The 24,004-nt window shown below is 41.4% G+C and overlaps 1 pseudogene; it reads left to right on the forward strand.

Moving 5' to 3' along the window:
- The first annotated feature begins 3,662 nt into the window (after positions 1–3,662).
- Positions 3,663–4,637, forward strand: LOC115461913 (annotated as a pseudogene).
- The last annotated feature ends 19,367 nt before the right edge of the window (positions 4,638–24,004 follow it).

Consider the following 24,004-nt stretch of genomic DNA (forward strand, 5'->3'; position numbering starts at 1 on the left):
AACCGTGGAAAAAAGCCTCGGCAGTGACTCGTTTCACACTGGAACCACTGCCCAGCAAATTGTCTCAACATCATCTTCAAACTAATTCCACATTATACTATATATATTTCAACTGTCTGAGTACATAAGATCATATAAGCATTGTGACCCAGGTATAGCCATGTTCAGGGAAAATGTTTTGTTGGGGCAAGTGCAAAATCCCAAAGGGGGTGGATTCAATAAATGGTGCTCAAAAATGAGCACTAGAAAAGATCGGCACTAAGAGCTGTTCTATAAAGGGCACCAGTTCTTGCACAAAAATTTGGGCACCAGACTTACACTTGCTGAAACCTGGTGTAAACCCCGCTGCCCAGGTTGGGCACAGAGACCCATTATTCTATAACAATGTGCACAACCTTTTTGGAACACCCATGACCCCGCCCATGCGCCTCCCATGGTCATGCCCCCTTTGGGGTTCCATACTGAGATTTAGGTGCCCAGTGTTATAGAATAGTGCACAGGCAGATGTGAGCACAAATCCTAATTGATGGTAATTAACATCAATAATTGTTAGCATCTAATTATTGACAGTTAACAGCTCATTAGCCTATTAAGTTGTGCACACATCTGGGAAACGCACCCAAATCTGGGCTCCATATATAGAATGTGAGGGAAAGTGTGCACATAGCTTAAAAATACTCACCTACTCTATGTTCACATATTTATACCAGCTCCCAAGCTCTTGCCTGCCAGCAAGTGTTAAAATGGATGGAAAACCCGTCTGTTAGAGTACAAACCTGCTTGCCTCATCGACTTTAATGGATCCAAATGATCTGAATGATTTGGAGTCCAAAGATGAACTGAACAGATGATTGATCTAAAGATGAACTGAACCAAAAAATTGCTATGTACAACCCTATCGAACAGCCCATCCACTCACATAGGATTTCTGAATGTACAGTCCTAACTTGAATGGATAAGATATCCATTTAAGTTAGGACTGCCTTCCCACTTAAATTGATAACATCACCCTGAGAGTGGCTCTGAGTTCAAATTGTGGCACTGATCCCTATCAATGCTCTTGTTTTTTTAATACTAAGAATCAGCACCACCATTTTGAATCTGCAGCCAGCAGGTCAGGCGAGGAGAGGGACTGCTTCTGCTTCATCCCACTAGTTTACCAGGGATCACCTCTGGGTAAGTCCTGGGAGTGGAAGGGGCCTGAGGAAGGGGATTCTCAAAGGGTGGGGGGAGGGATCGGGGAGATTAGAACCTGCTGAAAGGGGGGAGTTTTTGACAGGAAATTGGAACATGCCATTTTTCTTGCAGACTCAGGATAGCGACGAGAGTGGCAGAGCCACTAGCCTTCATAAATCACTTACACAAAATTCCTAGGTCCCAAATTCCTTGAGTTTCCATTTTTTCTATTGTCTATATTCCCCATATGAAACCTGAGAGACTGAAGGATAGAAAGAATGTTCTAGTGGTTTGCCTGTGGTAATAAGTTCTTGGAATTGGCTTTGGCTTTGTAGTGGTTCTCTCTGTCTACAGTTTTTCAAAGCTTTTGTTTGTGTTTCATGATTGTTATATATATATATATATTGTTTGCCAAATATGTTGGTAGATTAAGGGATGCTCAAATCTTTGAAAGCATCAGCAAATGTAAGGGAATTATGTTGTACCAGTTTCAGAAGGCTTCTGTGTGATACCTCACTCCGAAACAAAACACATGAAAGATCTTTCTTTCTTTCTTTTTTTTTTTTTGCAAGACTGGCAATTTTCTGTGGTTCATTGAGAGCTCAATAAAATGAAAGTACATAAAAGGAATGGGTCTGATATTCAAAGTGAGTTATGCATTTGCCAGCAGGTAGAAAATTTATAACTCCCTTATGTGTGAATTTTCAGAGCTTATGTGAATGTAATTGGACCAGTTAACTTGCTACATGGCCAAAAGTTATGTATAGAAGAAAGGACCAACAGTGGGGAGAGCCAAGGGTATAGACGGGTCAATTCTATAAGTAGGGGCTAAATCAGGGATAGGCAACTCCAGTCCTTAAGTGCCAGAAGTACATCAGGTTTTCAGGATATCTTCAATGAATATATATTAGATCAATTTGAATACATCACTTTGCAAGATCGCAGAACAGTAAAACAGACTTTATGCTGTTTATCCTAGAAATAAGCAGTGGATTTTCTCAAGTCCATCTTAATAACAGCTTATGGACTTTTAGGGAAATTATTCAAACCTTTTTTTAAACCCTGCTAAGCTAACTACTTTTACCACATTCTTTGGCAACAAAATTTCAGAATTTAATTACACATTGACAGAAGTGGCGTGGTAGATGTGTTAGTCCACTTTTAGAGGTAATGAATAGAAATAAAACAAAACAGAGAAAATAATATAAGATGATACCTTTTTTATTGGACTAATTTAATACATTGAAATAATTTAATACATTGGAATGCTTTGTGTTTCACTTATATATTCTTATATTTGTCAATATTTGCTCATTTCTGATCTGAAGAAGAAGGGTTACCTTCGAAAACTAATCAAAAATGCATTGCTAGTCCAATAAGGGCCATGTTTACTAAGGTGTGCTAGCATTTTTAGTGCATGCATAAAATTAGTGTGCACTGTGTAGGTTAGAGGCCTAAAGGAATATTGTGGGCACCTACACAATTAGCGCGCTAATGGTTAGCTCACACACTAACGCGCCTCTAGTGTGGCTTAGTAATCAGGGCCCGAAAAAAGGTATCATCTTATTTTATTTTCCATGTTATGTTTTATTTCTATTCATTGCATTGAGTGAAGAAATATTTTTTCTGGTTTGTTTTAAATTTACTACTTAATACCGTCATTGTGTGCAACTGGTCCTTGTATTTTTGGAAAGAGTAAACAAACGATTCATGTTTACCCATTCCACTCCATTCAGTATTTTATAGACCTCTTTCATATCTCCCCTCAGCCATCTCTTCTCCAAGCTGAAGAGACCTAGCAGCTTTAGACTTTCCTTATAGGGAAGTCATCCTATCCCCTTTATCATTTTCATCGTTTTCTAATTATGCTATACCTTTTTTGAGAAATGCACACAGTATTTAATGTGCGAATACTGTGTGCCGAATGAAGCTGATTGACTTCTTTGACTGGGTAATCAAAGAACTGGATGAAGGATGTGCATTAGATGCAGTGCTTTTTTTGTGCCGGTACGCGCCGGTACGGCATACCGGCACCTTTTTTCTGAGCTCCGGCAGCTCCCCGATATTCCATTCTGCCCCCTACAAGTGCAGAATTGTTTTTTTGGTGCAAGAATTCCAGCAGGGGTAGTAGTGTACTAAGTATTTGAGGCTTGTGTAGATAGGGACAAACTTTATCTCCATGTCATGTCATGTTTACTAGCCAAACCGAGGTTGCAAGTTGCAACCTCGGTTTGGCTAGTAAACACGGCCCGTGAGAATGTTTGGCTGCATGGCTTGGTCACCACAGCAACCGAAGAGCTGCAAGCTCGCTGGTGTTTCAGCTCCTACATGTTTCCTTGTAAACCAGCGGTCAAGCTACAGACCGGTCTCACAAGTCTTCTGCAGCTCAGCTCGGTGTGACTTCATCTTCATGCGCTGCAGCCGCCGCCGCCGCTTCTTTGGTCAAAACTTTGTGTCGGGCGGCGAACCGAATTCCCCAAAGTAAAATGGCTACAAGAAGTAAATTAGAAGATTTAGATCTAACTACTGAGGAAGTGGAGCGGCTCAGCAAAGCTTTCAAAGACGAAAAGTTCAGAGAATTGTTCCAGGCCTACGCGGACGAAATCTCCGATCCTGAGAGCAAGAAGAAATATGAAGAGGAGATAACCCTCATGGAGAAAGAACGAGGCATGGATGTCAAGTTTGTTCATCCACAGCAGGGGCACGTTCTGAAGACCAGCCTCAACAGCGTTCAGCACTGCTACATCAACGTCTGCAGCAATGAGCTGATACAGAAGCCTGGCTGTAAAGCTGGTGAGGGGAAGAGCATCCAAAAGGGGCAACACTGGAGTTTACCGTACAGCCTGGCCCCCCAGCCAGGAAGACCTATGTAAGGAGGGCAGGAAGCACATGATTTACAATGTGGTTTTCCATCCAGAAACGCTGTACATTGCCGGCAAGAACCAAAGAATCAAGCAGATGGAAACCTGATTACTGTCTCCAAATTTCTCTCCCCTACCATGTTGATGAAAACCAGGGTACTGCTAAATTTAATAAAGCCAAAAAACAGCTAGTTATTACACTGCCAGTGGTACCTCAGATGTCATAGTCAATGCTACATGACACAAGACCAGAAATTGGTTTCAGATGCCACAAAGAATGACAATGATGGCGTCAAGCATGACCTTATATCAAATGAACCAGCAGATGGAGCTGGATCCGAGGTCAAGTGGCAAGCAGACTCTATGGCCCTAAACTCTGAAGAGGAGGCTCAGTCTGGATGTCCTCCAGCTGCAGAGCCCCAGATGTGTGTCAAAGAGAAGCTGCAAAACAGAGCCAGGTCTTCTGAAAGAGAACTAGTAAAAGACCAACCTGAGAAGACAGTAGGAAGAAAAGAGACCACTGAGAAAATTCAAGAAGGAATAGAAAGAGATTCCACCCATTTAAGCAATAATTTTTCTGAAGAGTTAGAGAAGTCATGAGGGAAAAGGAAGAGAGGAGAAAAACTGCACATGGATGGAGAAAATAGGCAAAAGCTGGATCCACGATATACCTCCTCCAGTCAATTCTACAGAGGAGGACCCAGCTTTAATTATGGATGTTGAGCAAGAAATGAAGAAGAAAGGAGGAAAGTAAAGAAATAAATGGAAAGGAAGCCCTGGAAATGGAGTTAAGGGAACAGATAGAGAGCAGCAGAATCAGAGACTGGGACCAATATGGATAGAAAAACAAAGTCTCCAGACAGAAAAGGTAGAAAAAAAATCATTTTATTTTCATTTTAGTGTTTGAAATATGTCTAATTTGAGAATTTACATCTACTGTCTTATTTTGCACTGGGTATACTGGAGCTGTAACATCTTACAGAAATTATTTATAATGAAAAAGAATCATGTTATTTTTTTTCTCCTATACTAGTATAATATTTTCAATGATGTCTGTTTATATGAGCCATGGCTGCTATAAGGGGTGTGGCTAATGTGGGTGTGGCTATCATAGGGGTGGAGCCATATGTGGTGACCCCACCCACAATGAGTACCAGCACCTTTTTTTCTACAAAAAAAGCACTGATTAGATGTAATTTACTTGGATTCCAGCAAAGCCTTTGATACGGTCCCTCACAGAAGACTCATGAATTACGTTACATTACATTACAAGAAGACTTATAAACTGCCAACTCTCCAATTAGGATTCAAAGTGGGATATAAAAGAATAAAAACTGATACAGTCATCAGGAATTACAAATAATAATAAATAAAATATATTAAAATATGTAATTATATAGATGTATATAAATAGGCCTTCAAGGCCTTACGAAAGCTTAGAAAAGGCTGCAAAAGACAGAGACCAACAGGAAGACAATTCTAAAACTGAACTGTTAAATAATGACATTATTTGTGAGACACATTGCTGAAGAGTTAGAAGGAAACGTTTGCCTTTTTGCAGATGACACAATGATAGCTAATAGAGTGGATAACCTGGAGGGAATAGAAACCGTGAGAAGGGATCTCCAAATGCTAGAAGAATGGTCAAGGGTCTGGCAGTTAAAATTTAATGAGAAGAAGTACAGAAATCCAAAAGAGAAGCACCAGATAGTAGGGGAGAGATTGGTAAGCTCGGATCAGGAGAGGGAGTGATGGTATCCAAGGATCTCGAGGAGACGAAACAATGCAAGACTTAGATGTCTTTCAGCCATGATGGAACAAAACAAAACTGTCCAGGACTAAAACTAAGACGTTTTGAGCTAGACCTGTTTTTATAACAAATAAGGCACAAAAAGGTACCCTAAATAACCAAATGACCACTGGAGGGAATCGGGGATGACCTCCCCTTATTCCCCCAGGGGTCACTAACCTCCTTCCACCCCCCAAAAATATGATGAAAAACATTACTAGCCAGCCTCAGATGTTATACTCAGGTCCATTATAACAGCATGCAGGTCCCTGGAGTAGTCTAGTGGTGGGTGCAGTGCACTGCAGATGTGTTGACCTAGGCTTCTACCTCGCCCTACCTGTAACACTTGTGGTGTAAACTGTGAGCTCTCCCAAACTCACCAGAAACCCACTGTACCCACATATAGGTGCCCCCTTCACCCATAAGGGCTATGGTAGTGGTGTACAGTTGGGGGTAGTGAGTTTTGGGGGGCTCAGCAGACAAGGTAAGGGAGCAATGGTCAGATGGGTACCTGGGAGCATTTTATGAAGTCCACTGCAGTGCCCCATTTTTCTTTTTTTGACAATGACCTTCTTTGCTATTCAGATTTTGGACGTTTTTTGTAAAACGTCCAAAGTCAAACTTAGACGTCATATCGAAAATGCCCCTCCACGTTACCATGGAGCAATACAACCTGGAGCAATATAACATTCTCAATTTTCTTTTCCATAAGAATTCCTAACATTCTATTTGCTTTCTTAGCCACTGCTGCACACTGAGCAGAAGGTTTCAATGTATCATCAACAATGAGACCTAGATCCTTTTCCTAGGCAGTGGCTCCTAATGTGGAATCTTGCATCGCATAGCTATAGTTTGGGTTCCTCTTTCTCACATGCATCACTTTGCACTTGCTCACATTAAACACCATCTGCCATTTGGATGCCCAGTCTCCCAGTCTCATAAGGTCCTCTTGCAATTTTTCACAATCCTCTAGTGATTTAACAACTTTGAATAACTTTGTGTCATCAGCAAAATTAATTACCTCACTAGTTACTCCCATCTCTAGATCATTTATAAGTATGATAAAAAGCAGCGGTCCCTGCACAGACCCCTGTGGAACCTCGCTATCTACCCTTTTGTATTAAGAATACTGACCATTTAACCCTACTCCCTATTTTCTAACTTTTAAACAGTTTTTAATCCACAAAAGGACACTACTTCCTATCCCATGATTCTCCAATTTCCTCTGGAGTCTTTCATGAGGTACTTTGTCAAATGCCTTTTGAAAATCCAGATATACAATATTGACCGGCTCACCTTTATCCATATGTTTATTCACCCCTTCAAAGAAATGAAGTAGATTGGTGAGGCAAGATTTCCCTTGACTAAACTTATGTTGGCTTTGTTTTAAATTGCTCCATAATACAGAACGTTGAGTGCACTGCTATATGCTCTTGTTTCATATAATTTTGAGGATTTTTAAAAAGTTGTTTTTCTGAGAGTCCTGTGATTGTTATTTTTTGCATGAGGCTGATTTCAGCCTGGAAGCTTTTTCTGAAGACTTTTTTCCTCCACATTTATAAATTGCATAAATTGCTCAATAGCTTAGTGATGTTCAATCAGTGCCAATAATTTGCTGTATCTATTGTTGTTTGACCTTAGGGTATATATTTTTTACTTTTTTTTGTGTGTTTTGAGACTTTGTTTTAAAACCAACACATGAAAGAACTGCCCAACCACAATCCAGATGTTTAGAATTAATGTGTAATTTACTTCACCCTAGATCTCTGCGGTCATAAGAAATATCTTCTACTGATTGATCCTATGTTCTTAATGAATAACCAATTTATGATTTTGTTTTCCCACAATTAGGACATTCTTCAGAGGTACTGCTTGGCATCAAACCCAAGCTGTCGCCTGGTAGAGTTCTAAGAGTAATGAATGACTTGTACTTTTTGCTCTTCCCATTTGGTACCGAAGGCACAAATCTGTCAAGGTTAAAGATGATGTAATCCAGCTACATTTGCAACATCAGTTACACTCCCCACTGCCTTGTCCTGATTTCATAATGTGGTTCAACCTGTATTTTTCTGGCCGTTTTTCCTGCTGGTGCTCCATCCAATCCCGAAGGACTGCACAGAGGCTGCATCAGATTACAAATAAAGCCTGAAAGGGAGGATGACTAATATATATGTTCTCTGCTTTGTGTAATTTTTTTTAATGAGTCTGAATATATTGATTGTAATGTCTGTTTATCAAGAGTGTGCATTATGAAAACACTCAGGTTGAAGATGCATAATACAATACCTAGGATCACTAATAGATAATATAACTATATTAAAGTGGAAGTGGAGAGAGAAGGTACAGTATATAATTTATAATGACTATATACATTTATAAGCTGCTTTGATTTGAAAGATCACATAAACAGGCCAGTAAACAACTACCAGCAAAAATACCATTTGAGAACGTGCTTAATATGTTACAAAAACCCTGGATAGTGAGAAAATCAAAAGACCATATTAGAGTTACTGACAAGCTCCACGTCATAAGACAAACTGAGCCAGGTCTGGGTTTACCTCCTTGCATTGATGGGTTTGTAATATTGGCTCCTGTTATACAGGTATGAGCTACAAATTTCATAAATGCATTGTGATTGTAATCCATGATTATAATGGGGATTACGAAGTGGTGGTAACCCTCTTCAGTGTCACTGGGGGGAGGGAAATTGGTTGGCAATGGAGATATGAGTGGCCTAGCCCCAAGGGGAGTATTTGTGGGAAAGTGCTGAGGGAAATATTCCTGGTTGTTGAATGACAGTAGGGATGAAATTTGAAGTTTATAAATATTGCGGTTGGGAAATGCACAAGGTTTTGGTTGCTTCTACCACCGCCAGGATCCTTGAGGAGAGGGGGAGTCCTGGATGGGTTCAAGAAGCTAAGGCTGACCAAAGGAGAGGTTTCTGCCAGTCAAAACAGTGACCATGTAGTGGTGGAGTGCTCCAGGTGGGAAGTAGAGGATCCCAGCCTGGGAGCAGGAGCAGAACAGACTCTGTTGGAGCTCAAGGTGATATCCCATAGAGGTGCACCTTGAGGGAAAGAATGGACAGACAAGGCAGTCTGTTTCAGGAAGAAAGTCACTTGTTCCACCAGTGCTGCAGGCACAGTCTTAGATTTTTCCACCCAGAAGGGATGGGTAAAGGACAGGAGGAGTTGTAAATATTCTCAAACTGTAGGATTTACCAAATTGAACTGGAGGATTTACACCATATCCCTGAATTTGGCTCTGGATTAGAGACCTGCATGGGAACGGGGTTCATGGAAATCCCACGAACATCCCCTCCAGGGCTGTGGGGTTCCTGTGAGGATGGAAGCAGCTGTGGGGTTCTCATGGGGACAGAAGCAGTTCCTCGAGATTCCCGTGGAAGTGTAAGCTGCACCTGCACCAGTCTCTCACTGTAACCTATATATGGAAGTTAAGCTCCGCCCAGTGCATCCCAGGATGGGCAGGGCAGGATGCCGCCATTTTAGGAAGGCGCCCGAAGATGAGGGAGAAAGTGCTAGTCCCTCCCTCCTCCCACTACAACGACAATGAGGTGGGCTGCTGGGGGAGGGGCAGATAGATAGCAGTCCCACTGGACCACCAGAGTGTTTTTGTTTGGTGGGGGGGGGGGGGGGTGGAAGGCGGAAACTAGCAGTCCCACTGGACCACCAGGATGTTCTTGTTCGGTGGGGGGGGGGGGGGGGGGAAGCTAGTGACCCACTGGACCACCAGGGTTTTTGTGCTTTAGGGGTGGGGGGTAGGCTTAGGTTTGACAGGTCCAGGAGAAAATTCCGGACCTGTCAAACTTCTGCTGTTAGACAGATCTGGGTTTTTGACAGCCCGGACTGTCAAACAACTTCTGCAGGAGGATTGTGCCTTGCCCAGGCATAATCCTCCCACAGAAGTACCCCTATGATCAGAGCTAATAGTGCACATAAATTTGCATGCTATTAGCTTTGGTCATAGGGGCGTTATAGCCATGTGCTATTTTTAGAGCACTGTTTGGAACAGCTCGTGGCTTCTGATCATCGGCCCATGAGAGAGAGCTGACCATATATATATATATATATATATATATATATATATATATATATATATATATATATATATATATATATATATATATATATATATTTTTTTTAGGGAATGGATGGGGATGGGTTAAATTTTTCGGGATGAGTGGGGACAGGTAAGATTTCAGTGGGGATGGGTAAGATTCCAACAGGGATGGGTGGGGATGGGTTAGATTTCTAACCCACCCCCAGCTCTCTACTCTGGATTTATTGTTACAAGAAATCAATTTGGATTACAAATTAACTGGTTTTGTTCTGAAGGATTTGGATTGCCTGTTGTAGAAGCTCAGTAAAGTTTCTGTTCATTGCATGAGTAAGAATGATTGACTCCTTAGCAAAGCAGAGAAAAATAGAGTAAAAGAGACTAGCTCAAACCCTACGGCCTTCCGGATTTTTATCAGGCCTTGGCCTGTGCCCAGCTCAGTACATGAAGTAAGAAAACAAAGAGTAAGAAACTGTTTTGTTTTGTGGCCCGGGTCAAGGGCACCTGACTCTGAGAGCTAGTCGTTGCCCAGGATGCTGGTAAGAGAGAGTGTGAGACCTGGGATACATGATTAAAGCCAGGTCTGACTCACTTGGTCTCTGATGACATGGAGCCTTTTGGAAATTGTAGCCTATCTTAAGTAGACAGATGAATGGAGAAATCCCTTTGGAAAACTGACATAGAAAATCACAAAATGATAAAAATGTAAAAGGGTGTATCCAAGTCATAAAATTATAATCATTTATCCCACTGAGGAGCAAAGATGGACGTGAATGTTATCCTTACTTGGAGGAATCATATGATCCATAAAACTGACCAGTATAAAGGTATGGTAATTATATAGTCAAATATCTCAGACTAGAATAATATCCAAAATGCATGAATAGCACACAGACTTCAAGCTGTATAAGCAAGCAAGAACTTGCTGGAATCACACCTGTGCCACTGATACAGCAACATGTTCTCACATGCGCGTGCCCTGCAAACAGCTTGAGAAATCAGATGTAGTCACTCACACACACACACACACACACACACACACACACACACACACACACACACACACACACACACATCACTCTGACAAACAATAATAATAATAATAATAATAAAAATAAAAGCTTTTCTGGATCATTATAGCACCCTATTTAAAGACAATTCAAACCCACAGGCACGTATTGGACACATCAACTACACTGTGATCCCTTAAAATTATAGCAGGCTTAAAATAACGTATTCAAAGTTATGGAGGTCATATTTAGCTAGTGGTGGTTAGTGTTTTTTTTAAATGTTGGTTGCTGTCAGCTGAACTGTACCTGGATATTAAGTGCTGACACTTATCTGGTCAGTTAACAAGCTGCTGGGAGTTACTCGGGGTACCACTGATACTCAACAACGGAAGGCTGACCCCTAGTGGTAGTAAGCAAGACTACTCCTAGAGGGTCAGTGGTGCCATTTTGACACCCAGAGTCAGAAGGGTGGGAGTGTATGGGGGTCTGCTCCCACCCTATTGCACTATGCCACTAAGGATGACCTCCATATAAGTCCCAGAGGTCGCTGTAGAGTCCGTAGGAGTGGGAGGAGGTTGCATCTGGCTACTTGGGAGGAGGTTTGCTTTGGGGAAGGGCTTGGAGGGGGATACAGATTGTGAGAGCTCAGATGATGTCAGATCAGAGGAGTGGAGGAGTGGCCTAGTGGTTAGGGTGGTGGACTTTGGTCCTGGGGAACTGAGGAACTGAGTTCGATTCCCGGCACAGGCAGCTCCTTGTGACTATGGGCAAGTCACTTAACCCTCCATTGCCCGCTGCATTGAGCCTGCCATGAGTGGGAAAGCGCGGGGGTACAAATGTAACAAAAAAAAAAAAAATCTGAAGCATGTGCTAATGGGGGGAATAGGGGAGATGTCAGATCGGGGGGGGGGGGTGAGGAGGAGGCTCTGGAGTAGGCTTTGATGGGGAGGGGCATATCAAGGGAGATCTGATCAGGGTGGAGGATGGTCTGAAGTCTCCACACTGGCGTTGAACTGCTGAACCTGAAATATCTATGTCGCAGGGTGGTTGCTGCCAATGTTATGGACATGTTTATTTCTCAAATGGGATCTTCTGATGGAAGTAGTCACCACATAGATGTTTAGTTTGCGTATATGTTAGAAAAGGATCTAGGCTGGCAGAAGCTTTTCTAAGATTTTTGTAGATGCCTCAATTCCAGCTTGAATATCATTTCTAAAATGCCGTGCCACATGGCCAAATTTTATTTGAAAACAAAAAGGGACTGGCATTGGGGAGGGACAGTGGTGGAGCTACCACTTATACTTTTAGAGGCAATATGCAGCCATGTGGAAGGCAATTTTATAACTGGCCACTATTTCATGAAGATATTATCCCCGGAATTCTATAAATCTTGCTTGAGATTTGTGCACAGAAATCAAAGCGTATTCCATAATAATGCGTATAAGCTAATTGGCTAACAAGCTAATCAGCGTTGATAATTGGGTGTTAACAACCAATTATCAGCACTAATTGGCATTAATTATAATTTACATGCAGAACAGTCTAAGCATATTCTGTAATGTGGTGTGCGTAAATTCTAAGTCCCATAGTTGAAAAGTAGGCATGGCCATGGGCATGGAATGGACGGGTCATGGGCATTTCTAAAATCTATGCACATTGTTATAGAGTACAGCTGATCTGTGCATAATTTTGGCATCAGGATTTACACCACATTTTACTTGGCATAATTGCCCGTAACTAAATTTAGTTGCATGGAGTAGCACTCAAAGTATTCTATATACCATGCAGAAATTTAGGCTTATTCTATACAGTATGCCTAAATTAAGGCACGCTTTATAGAATATGCTTAGGCAAATTTCATTTTGGCAGCGATTTTTTAGGCATGATATAGAGATTCTAGTCCAGTGACGTTCGTTGGTTGGCTGCCACCGGGATGGATCGCCACTGCGCCCCCCCCCCCCCCGATGCAGCATTATCCATCCCACCTGGGTGCAGCGTCCACCCTCGGCACATCACCGTCCCCCCCGGTGCATCACCTGCAAGCCCCCACCCCCGGGTGCATTCTTCTTACCTGCTGGGGTGCTGGGAGCAGCCGCGCGGCTGTTGGCTCCGCTGGTTCCCTGCTCCCTCTGTCCCGGAACAGGAAGTAACAGTAGAGGGAATGGAACCAGCGGAGCTGACAGCTGCGCGGCTGCTCCCTGCACCCCTCCTGCAGCGTGCACCTGGGGCAGACCGCCCCCACTGCCCCACCCTCAGTATGCCACTGATCTAGTCCTAAAAGGGCAATTCTATAACCGGGCATCCACATTCATGCACCCCTTGCGTATTGTGGTGGAGCGCCTTCCTCAGGTCAACACCAGTAGCGTCAGGTAGTCCATCTTCTCATGGCAAGGCACCACCAGTTCTTCTGGTATATCGGTTTGTATTGTCCATTACTTTTAGGTCATTGACTCCCCTGCTCTAGAGGAATGATTATACACTCTTAGGACTTTAGTGTTTATTTATTTAACACATTTATACCCCACATTTTCCCACTAGTTGTATGCTCAATGTGGCTTACACAATACCGTAGTGCAGGCTACAGCTAGTAAAATACAATTAAACAATGAATAATAAGATAGTAATCGTATATGCAACGTATAAAACAACAGAGATAATAAAAGATAATTAAAAATAATAGAGTCCATGAATTTTGCTGTAACAAAGAAGAAGTAAGTTAGGTTGAGTCTGGAAGGTAAGCCTTCTTGAACAGGGTGGTCTTCAGTAATTTCCTGAAATTTAGATGGTTCTGAATTGATCTTAAGATTTTGGGTAGTGCATTCCATTAAAAAAAAAAACAGTCTTTAGAAAAAAAAAGTGGTATTTTTATTTTCCTCATTTGCTCACAAACAAAAATACAAGCCAAAGCCATTTCCCTTTTTAGGCAGTAGTCTTACAGCAGAACAATTCTTAAACTTACATATATTCAGCCTTTCCATAGAAGGCCGTTTCTTTCCAAACTGCCTTTTCAAAGTCCTTAATCCTTTCTGGGCTTCTGCCTCTTCTCCCAAGGTTTCTTCACCTCCAGCTGTGCAGTTTATGTAGGGAGTCTCATGATGGCTTTAAATCACCACAGTTTTAATTCCCTCTCCTAATAGGTTTACTGGAGCAGGAAAAAAAAATCTAGAAATTCCTAGACAAAACCTGAAGCAGACAGTCCCAGCCGCACTCCATGGCTGCTTGCCCATAAAGGCAAAATAGCTTACATTTTATACAGCCCTCTTCTGGTTCTTCCCACTGGTCAGTTTCACTTTTCTGCAGTTCCCAGGTGTCACAATCCTAGTTCTCAGGACAAGGGGAAAAGCCTGTTCAATCCTCATATGCAGAAACTTTATATGCAGAAACTGCTATAAAGCCAGGGCTGGAGGTTACACCTTCTTCCAGGCTGTCTCCCATGGTGTTTGCATCCAGAGAGACATGGCCGAGGCTCTCTCATTCTCTAATCTAATCTAACCCTTATATTTCTATATCACTTTTCCCAATATTTGGGCCTGTAACAGTTTACAAAAAACTTTTAAAAATAAGGAAGATCAATCAAAATTAAGCATTAGTCAGAGTATTCTGAATAGAAATGTCTCAGATTTTGCGATAAAGAAGACAAGAGCTACAGTTCTTAGCAGATGTGGAGGGGCATTTTTGATAGAACATCAATAGAAATCAAACAAAATAAAACATGGAAAAGAAAATAAGATGATACCTTTTTTATTGGACATAACTTAATACATTTCTTGATTAGCTTTCGAAGGTCGCCCTTCTTCCTCAGATCGGAAATAAGCAAATGTGCTAGCTGACTGGAGCAGAATATCAATGATATCCTGTTAGAATATCAATGATATGCTTTGATGTCCCCATGCATACCTCCTACCCACCCCCATCCTCCCACCCTGTCAGACTGTCATAGTAATGCTTGAATGTTTTCACTTATATACACTGTCAGCTAGCACATTTGCTTATTTCCGATCTGAGGAAGAAGGGCGACCTTCGAAAGCTAATCAAGAAATGTATTAAGTTATGTCCAATAAAAAAGGTATCATCTTATTTTCTTTTCCATATTTTATTTTGTTTGATTTCTATTGATTACCTTAAGAGTGGACTAACATGGCTACCACGCTCCTCTACTTATGATAGAACATCTAAATCAGAATTTGGATGTTTTACAAAAACGCACGTCTATTTTCCGGCAAAAAAAAAAATGCCCTTTTTCCAGGCGTGCTGAGGAAAAGGACCAGCGTGTGTCCAAAACACGTGCCTACACCAGCACAGACCACTTTCAGGCGCACCTTAGTAAAATGACCCCCCAATCTGTACACGCAATTTAATTGAGTAATAAGTCAATTAGTGCTAATTGGGTGCCAATAATCAATTATTGGTGCTAATTGGCAACAATTTGGTTTTATACATGCATCTTGCTAGGTGCTATTATATAAAAATGTGCATTTAGATCTTTTGGGGGTCCTTTTACTAGGTTGCGGTAAAAGGGGGCTTGTGCTTGCATCAGCGCATGTTTTGATGCTCACTGAGGTCCTCCTTTACTGCAGTGGGTAAAAGGTTGTCTTTTTTTCTGGAAAAGAAATGGCCGTGTGGTAAGTGAACCACTTGTCGCACAGCCATTGCAGGGAGAGCACTTACCACCAACCACTGAGGTGGCAGTAAGGGCTCAAGTGCTAACCCGGGGGTAACTGGGCAATGCATGGTGCTGCCTGATTACCATTGGGTAAGCACCAGCGTTACAAAAATAGAAAATATTTTTTGTAGTGCTGTAAATGGTGTGCAGGGGGGTGGGAACTACTGCTGGGCTCCTGTGGTAGCCCGGCGGTAGTTTTGGATTGGCATATGGTAACAGGCTTGCCATCCACCAACCCTTGAGTAAAAGGGCCATGGCCAAGCAAGGGGCATGGACGGGTCAGAGGCATTCACTAAAATTGCACACAGTATTATAGAATTCAGGGGATCCACGTCTAATTTACATGCAAGGATTTACCCCATTTAAAGAATAGTGCTCAGCGCTCATTTTTTTTTTATTTCAGTGAACAAATTTGGGCATCATTTACTGAATTTACTCCTGTGTGTCCTTCTAAATAGACTTATAAAACCTGTACAGTTGTGCCTAATTCACCATGTATATTTACATTTGCTGAGAAATAGGTGTAAATGTAACATGGCTGGTGTGCACACAGGCGTGTATTTTATAATCTATGAGCTATATTCATGAATTCATCCAACCTGCGCCCTCAAACATCCTCTACATCTGAAAACAAGAAAGGATTCAGCAGTAATAAATATCAGTCGGTGGATGCCACGGATCCTGAAGCAGGAGTCGAAACCTTGGCCAAAGTTGGCCGTGGGCAGCGAGAAGAGACTGAGTAGCTGCAGAGATATGTTTCTTTCCTATTACTAGAAGTCTGGATAAAGTTGAATTAAATGCAACCTTACACGAATGAATTACTTTTTAGTAAAGACTAACGGGAGGTTTTTCAGCCTGTGATGAATGAATGGGGCTCCCTAAGGTTGATTAACTGATTGACAAAGGAGTACCTTATCATTTTTGAGGCTTTTCCTCCTTTTGATGAGACACCACCACTTCATGAAATATTAAGTACAGATCAGTTTGAGTTGAGGAGTTTAATATTTTGCCACACATTGTACACATGTCACCTTATCAGTAAGTATGTGAGTCACTGTTTCTTAATTACATGGTATTTTAAAATATTATTTAAAAATTGTATACCTTCATAAAGGCGGTTAATAGACCCCAGTAAATAAATAAATACCCCCACTTCATCTACATTTCTGAGTGGCTTAGAACATATTCACAATAAAATTAATAGACAAAATACACAATTCCACTCTATTTAATAAAAACGGTCGTATATCCATTTCTTCACCACGACATTCAGTATGATTTCTATTTATTTCCCCTGACAAACAATGCGCATGTTTGTATGCACGGTTTTTAATCCTTTTATTTGAAATAATTTGGGAACAAGGTTATTAATTATTTGTTATTGTTATTATTCCTTAAAATTATTGCATTGTCCAAAACAGTTGAAAGAGTTTATTGATGCAAGAGTTGATGTGAATATAGTAAGCCTCCCCTAATTAGCAGGCTGGGGTCTGAACCAGAGGAAGCATCTATTGATTATTAATTTTTGTATTTTTTTTTCTTTTTTAATTTCTTTAATCTTGGAATCAAATTTCTTTAACTTGTGGACAAATGGGCTGTAAAGATATATACTTATCATTTTTGTTTCCTAATGTTAAAAAATGCCGATTGCATATTCACTTTATGTGGTGATATATTGGAAAATTTAAATAAATAAATTAAAAAAAAAATTATTGCATTGTGTGTAAGTTTTTTGGGGGGCCCTTTAACTAAGCCATGGTTGAACATGTGCCTGCTCTACTTTGGGCACATGAAATTGGCTCACGCTGGGCCACTTTTTACCACGGTGGGAAAAGGGCCTTTGTTTAAAATGGAGCAATAAACAAAAGCAGATCTAAGATTTAGGAGTGCTGGGCAGATTTATTAATACAAATACCCGACGTGGCCACGTTTCGCCCTACGGCTGCATCAGGCGTTAGAAACTATAGGGGAAAATACCCAGCTTCCCCCTAATAGTTATTATGTCTCCAAATATATTGCAGCACTTCCTCACCAGTGAAGCAGATTCACCTTTTCATTGCCAGCATTGTTGCAAAATATTTAGAGACATAATAACTATTAGGGGAAAGTTGGGTATTTTCTCCTATAGTTTAAGTAGAGGAGTGTGGTAGCCGTGTTAGTCCACTCTTAAGGTTATCAATAGAAATCAAACAAAATAAAACATGGAAAAGAAAATAAGATGATACCTTTTTTATTGGACATAACTTAATACATTTCTTGATTAGCTTTCGAAGGTTGCCCTTCTTCGTCAGATCGGAAATAAGCAAATGTGCTAGCTGACAGTGTATATAAGTGAAAACATTCAAGCATTACTATGACAGTCTGACAGGGTGGGAGGATGGGGGTGGGTCGGAGGTATGCATGGGGACATCAAAGTTTCTAACCCCTGACACAGCTGTAGGCGAAATGTGGCATTGTTGTGCATTGTGAATTTATTTGTACATTAAGCTTTCCATACTATTATTGCTCCTTGATGAGCTGATGTTTTTGCTGCTGGACTTAGCATCGCAGATCCCTGCCTCCCTTCTATCCCAATATCTTTTTGGTATACATTTTTCTAATTCACAAATTTCTAAGACCTGAAACTTAAGGGGCTCTTTTACTAAGCCACGTAGGCACCTACACACACTCATATGCATGCCAATTCAGAACTACCGCCTGGCTACCACATGGCCCGGGCGGTAATTTCATTTTTTATGTGCGCTGAAAATATATTTTATTCTCTGGCGCATAGCGCTAACCAGGCGGTAATCGGCATTGTATGCACGCTGACGATTACTACCTGGTTAATGCGTGAGACCTTACCACTAAGTGAATGGGTGGCAGTAAGGTCTCAGGCTCAAAATGAACGCGCACCAAATTTTTATTTTGCCACAAGTCCATTTTCAGCCCTCTAAAAAAGGCCTTTTTTGCAGGTGCGCTGAAAAATGAACCTGCGCGCATCCAATACACGTGTTTACACCAGCACAGGCCATTTTTCGGCGCACCTTAGTAAACGGACCATGAAGTGAGGAACATTTAAACAACACCTAGGATGACCTGCACAATACTAAGCCATATACCGTACTGCTCTGTTTCTGCATGACAGAAGCCATTCCATACTAATATAAAGCTTGAAAACGGTCTATGAACTGACCAATTCTGCAAACTATTAAAAACCTATCTCTTCGACAAGATATATCACAAAGATCAACATGTGTAACTGTATAATCTTTTAAACTTCTAGTACTGTCTTATAATGTCTTTTGCTTTAACACCATTATATAATTCACCACCATGTAACACAAACCTTCTGTTAACCTATTGTATATTCACTTCTATTTCCAGTACCCATGATGTATTGTAAGCCACATTGAGCCTGCAAAGAAGTGGGATAATGTGGGATACAAATGCAATAAATAAATAAATAAAGCTAGTTTTTAAATTGCCCAAACAGGCTTATAAATTACAATAATGGCTATCTGTGAATATTCATGCTGTCTGTTTAGATAAACCTATAATTTCTGGAACTGTCTAGCATATTCAGTATATTTCACCAGAATATTTTGGACTGTCTATTCTAGCTTTTAATGGTACTTTATAGAAATATTGGCCAGAACTTTGATCTGCACTTAAATGGAAAGGGTTTGTTATTATAATTCTAGGGTTATTTACCAAAGAGGAAATGCAATGCTAAACTAGCTTTCAATGCACATTATCTTTGGCATTAGAACTGTTTTTCCAATTTAGCTCATGCCTTGTCTGTGACAGCTCATGGGGAGTTATATTCAGGTACAGCAGGCATTTTTCTGTCCAAGCGGACTTCTAATTTAAGCTTGCACATAAGGCAATGGAGCAGGGGCGGACTGACAGTGATCTGGTCCCTTGGGCAGAAAGGGTCATTGCCCCCCCCCCCCCTCCGGGCCTCTGCTGCTGCCACCACCACCACTGCAGCCGCCACTGCCCCCACCTTTGTTTTTAGCACACCCCTGCACACTACAGCCCCCTGGGCCTAACTTGAAGAGTCCTGGTGGAAGTGGCCTCTTTGGAGGGCAGAAAAGAACCCCAATCTTGGCAAAACTGCCACAGAAAGTCTCAGCAGCCATTTTGAAGACCCAGCGTTGCTGAACAGAGCAGCACAGCGGGCAGTAAAGAGTGAGGTTCTTTTCTGGCCTCCGAAGAGGCCATTAGACAAGCAGGGCCCCTCAAAGTAGGCCTAATGAGGCTTGGGAAACTGTAATGTGCAGTGGGAAGAGAGGCACTGGGCATCCAGGCACTGCTTGGTTGCCCATATGGTCAGTCCGTCCCTGCAATGGAGGGAAAAGGTCACAAGCAATGGAGGGAAAAGGTCACAAGAAGTGTGAGTGGGAGAAACGGGATATGAACTTTGGTGTCTCAGCCCACTGCTCTATCTACTAGGTTACTCCTCCACTTCAGTTCGGATGCAGAAAGATATTTTGGCTGCCTATCAAAATCTGTACATTTATTTCAGTTTAAATGGAATACCAGACTTTTGTGAATCTATCATGATGTGAGAGTACGTGTGTGGGGGTGGGGGTAGGGAACAATTGTGCAGCTGCTTGATTTATATGGTGATGAAGAATAATGTAGTCAGCTGCGGAGACCATCCCAGAACCTTTAAGTGTGAGAAGAAAGAAAACAAATATTTCTATTGCATTCTAGACTTGTGAGAATTGTGGTTTAGTGCTGTGAGAAGATTTTATTTTATTAGAGATGAAAAATTAAGAAGCAGAACAATAAAATAAACACAATAGGGGTACATTTACATATTGTAAGGTGATAGATTGCATTCCCCTGTGTTCAAAAATGTATTGTGAATATCATAAAACTGGTGAATTAGAGAGCAAAAAGAAAGATATTAACAACAATTGACATATTTTGGAAGAGTAATTTTAGCTCATCAGAAGGTGGGTGCTGTATTATTTAGAATACAATTCCCTTTTTTGCTGTCTAACCAGTGATGTTAACAGTTGATGCCAAACTGTTAGTATTGGTGTACCAAAGGGGGGGGGGCGGTGGGGGCGGTCCGCCCCGGGTGCACGCCGCTGGGGGGTGCCGCGGTGCACACCTGCCTCGAGAGTTTGCTAACTTCTCTCGTTCGCTGCAGCTCCCTCTGCCCCAGAACAGGTTACTTCCTGTTCCGGGGCAGAGGGAGCTGCAGCGAACGAGCAAAGTTAGTAAACTCGCAGCAGGCACGCACTGCGGCACCCCCCCCAGCGGCATGCACCCGGGGGGCTCTTTCGCGGGGGGGTCTTTCGCCAGGGGGGTCCGCGCTGCATCGGGGGGGGGGGGGGGGAGCGCTGCACCCGGGGGGGCGGGGCGCTGCCCCGGGTGTCCGCCCCCCTAGGAACGCCACGGACTGTTAGGTCTCTTTTCCACTATCTTTCACATTTATCCTACTGTAGTATTTTCAATTTCAATAGAATGAAACTTGCAAATATTGTCCAACTAACTCTGTCCTGGCATCAAACAACAGCTCCGCTGCATGCTATTGGTCATCTTTTTATCAGATACATGCTCTGCAGGAGAAAAAATAATTTGAATTGTTTATTGCTGCAATAATCCTGATGTTTGCTCTTGGACAGAAACTGTTGGGGAAACAGATTTTTCTAGTAGTCCCAAAGAATGGTCAAAGGGACAAAAACAAAAGAAAAACTTTAGTATGGATTTTCAAAAGATGGATCCAGATAACATTGAGTTAGTTCTATAAATCTACCTAGTTAAAAATTCTCTGTATCTTCTGACCAGTTAAACATGCTTTGAATCTGTGAATGTACTGTAGAAACCTATGGGGGCCCTTTTACAAAGGCACACTGAAAAATGGCCTGTGGTAGTGTAGACGCATACTTTGGGCGTGTGCAGAATCATTTTTCAGCGTACTTGTAAAAAATACCTTTTTAAAATTTTTGCCAAAAATGGACGTGTGGTAAAATGAAAATTGCCGTGCATCCATTTTTGTCTGCGACCTTACCACCACCAGCCATTTACATAAGTACATAACTATTGCCATACTGGGAAAGACCAAAGGTCCATCAAACTCAGCATCCTGTTTCCAGCAGTGGCCAATCTAGGTCACAAATACCTGGCAATAGTGGATTTTCCCCAAGTCCATTTAATAATGCTCTAAGGACTTTATCTTTAGGAAGCCATCCAAACTTTTTTTAAATTCCAGTAAACTAACCGCTTTTACCACATTCTTTGGCAACGATTTCCAGAGCTGAATTATACATTAAGTGAAGAAAAAGTTTATCAGATTCATTTTAAGTTTACTACATTGTAGCTTCATTGCATGCCTCCTAGTCCTAGTATTTTTGGAAAGCGTGAACAGACGCTTCACATCTACCCGTTCCACTCCACTCATTATTTTATAGACCTCTATCATATCTCCCCTCAGCCGCCTTTTCTCTAAGCTGAAGAGCCCTAGCCGCTTTAGCCTTTCCTCATAGGGAAGTCATCCAATCCCTTTTATCATTTTCATTGCCCTTCTCTGCACCTTTTCTAATTCCACTATATCTTTTTTGAGATACAGCGACCAGAATTGGACACAATATTCGAGGTGCGGTCGCACCATGGTGCGATACAAAGGCATTATAACATCCTCATTTTTGTTTTTCATTCCTTTCCTAATAATACCTAACATTCTATTTGCTTTCTTAGCAGCAGCAGTACACTGTTCAGAAGATTTCAATGTATCATCAATGACAACACCTAGATCCCTTTCATGGTCTGTGACTCTTAACTTGGAACCTTGCATGATGTAGCTATAATTTGGGTTCCTCTTTCCCACATACATCACTTTGCACTTGCTCACATTAAATGTCATCTGCCATTTAGACGCCCAGTCTCCCAGTCTCGTGAGGTCCTCTTGTAATTTTTCACAATCCTCCTACGATTTAACGACTTTGAATAACTTTGCGTCATCAGCAAATTTAATTAACTCACTAGTTACTCCCATCTCTAGGTCATTTATAAATATGTTAAAAGGCAGCGGTCCCACCACAGACCCCTGGGGAACCCCACTAACTACACTTCTCCATTGAGAATACTGACTATTTAACCCTACTCTCTGTTTTCTATCTTTTAACCAGTTTTTAATCCACAATAGAACACTACCTCCTATCCCATGACTCTTCAATTTTCTTTGGAGTCTTTCATGAGGTACTTTGTCAAACACCTTCTGAAAATCCAGAATATACAATATCAACCGACTCACCTTTATCCACATGTTTGTTCACCCCTTCAAAGAAATGTAGTAGATTGGTGAGGCAAGATTTCCCTTCACTAAATCCATGTTGACTTTGTTTCATTAATCCATGCTTTTGAATATGCTCTGTAATTTTATTCTTTATAATAGTCTCTACCATTTTGCCCGGTACCAATGTCAGACTCACGGGTCTATAATTTCCAGGGTCTCCTCTGGAACCTTTTTTAAAAATCGGAGTTACATTGGCCACCCTCCAATCTTCCGGTACCATGCTCGATTTTAAGGATAAATTACATATTACTAACAATAACTCCGCAAGTTCATTTTTCAGTTCTATCAGTACTCTGGGATGAATACCATCCGGTCCAGGAGATTTGTTACTCTTCAATTTGTAGAACTACCCCATTACATCCTCCAGGTTTACAGAGAATTCATTAAGTTTCTCCGTCTCGTCAGCTTCGAATACCATTTCTGGCACCAGTATCCCACCCAAATCTTCCTCGGTGAAGACTGAAGCAAAGAATTCATTTAATCTCTCCACTACGACTTTGTCTTCTCTAATCGTTCTTTTTACTCCTCGATCATCTAGCGGTCCAACCGATTCTTTTGCCGGCTTCCTGCTTTTAATATAACTAAAAAAAAATTTGTGTTTTGGCCTCCAACGCGATCTTTTTTTCGAAGTCCTTCTTAGCCTTCCTTATCAGCGCTTTGCATTTGACTTGACATTCCTTATGCTGTTTCTTATTATTTTCAGTTGGTTCCTTCTTCCATTTTCTGAAGGATTTTCTTTTAGCTCTAATAGCTTCCTTCACCTCACTTTTTAACCATGCCGGCTGTCGTTTGGTCTTCCATCCTCCTTTTTTAATACGTGGAATATAATTGGCATGAGCTACCAGGATGGTGTTTTTAACAATATCTATGCCTGATGTAAATTTTTGACCCTCGCAGCTGCTCCTCTAAGTTTTTTTTCACCATTCTTCTCATTTTATCATAGTCTCCTTTTTAAAAGTTAAACGCACCATTTATAGGACAGCGCTTAATGCCAGGATTTACACCCAATTTTGGGCACAAGGATTTAGAATTGAAAACTGGTGTAAATTCTTGCACCTAAATTAGGTGCGAATCTGCCATATTCTATAACATTGTGCTCAATTTCTAGGAACTCCCCTGAACCCTCCTAACCCT

This window comes from Microcaecilia unicolor, chromosome 2 (genome assembly GCF_901765095.1).
Source record: "Microcaecilia unicolor chromosome 2, aMicUni1.1, whole genome shotgun sequence".
Taxonomy (NCBI): domain Eukaryota; kingdom Metazoa; phylum Chordata; class Amphibia; order Gymnophiona; family Siphonopidae; genus Microcaecilia; species Microcaecilia unicolor.